This window comes from Galeopterus variegatus, unplaced genomic scaffold (genome assembly GCF_000696425.1).
Source record: "Galeopterus variegatus unplaced genomic scaffold, G_variegatus-3.0.2 Scaffold52907, whole genome shotgun sequence".
NCBI classification, from domain to species: domain Eukaryota; kingdom Metazoa; phylum Chordata; class Mammalia; order Dermoptera; family Cynocephalidae; genus Galeopterus; species Galeopterus variegatus.
In genome coordinates, this window is record NW_007779018.1 from 1 (window position 1) to 810 (window position 810).

An 810-nucleotide genomic window follows, 5' to 3' on the forward strand; every position below is an offset into this window, starting at 1 on the left:
AAAAAAAAATCCTAAAGTTTATACGAAACCAGGAAAGACCCCAAAGCAATTTGAGCAAAAAGAACAGAGCTGGAGGCACCACGCTACCTGACTTTAAAATATGCTACAGGGGCTGGCCAATTAGCTCAGTTGGTTAGAGCATGGTGCTGCTAACACCAAGGTCCAGGGTTCAATCCCTGTACTGGCCAGCCACTTGAAAAAAATGCTACTAAACTATGTAACCAAAACAGCATGGTACTGGCATAATTACAGATACATGGGCCAATGGGACAGAATAGAGAATCCAGAAATAAATCCATGTATCTAAAGCCAACTGATTTTTGACAAAAACACCAAGAACACACATTGGGGAAAGACAGCCTCTTCAATAAATGGTGTTGGGAAAACTGGATATTCATGTGTGGAAGAATGAAACTAGACCCTTATCTCACCATATACCAAAATCAAAATGGATTAAAGACTTAAATATAAGACATGAAACTATAAAACTACTAGAAAAAAACATGGGGATAACACTTCAAGATGATGGTCTGTGCAAAATATTTATAGAGGAGACTTCTAAAGCATAGGCAACAAAAGCAAAAATAGACAAATGGGACTATGTTAAACTAAAAGCCTTCTGCAGAGTAAAGGAAACAATCAACAGAGCAAAGAGACAACCTTCAGAATGGGGGAAAATATTTGCAAACTATTTATCCAGCAAGGGAGTAATATCCAGAATACACAAGGAACTCAACTCAACAGCAAAAAAGCAAAAGATCTGATTAAAAAATGGGCAAATGACCTGAACAGACATTTCTCAAAAGAAAA

At 37.3% G+C, this 810-nt stretch overlaps 1 non-coding gene across 1 annotated transcript; it reads left to right on the forward strand.

Annotated features, from left to right (window-relative positions):
• The first annotated feature begins 114 nt into the window (after positions 1–114).
• TRNAS-GCU lies at positions 115–188 on the forward strand. Its single transcript has one exon. It is a non-coding gene; the product is annotated as a tRNA-Ser (tRNA).
• Positions 189–810: the final 622 nt, after the last annotated feature.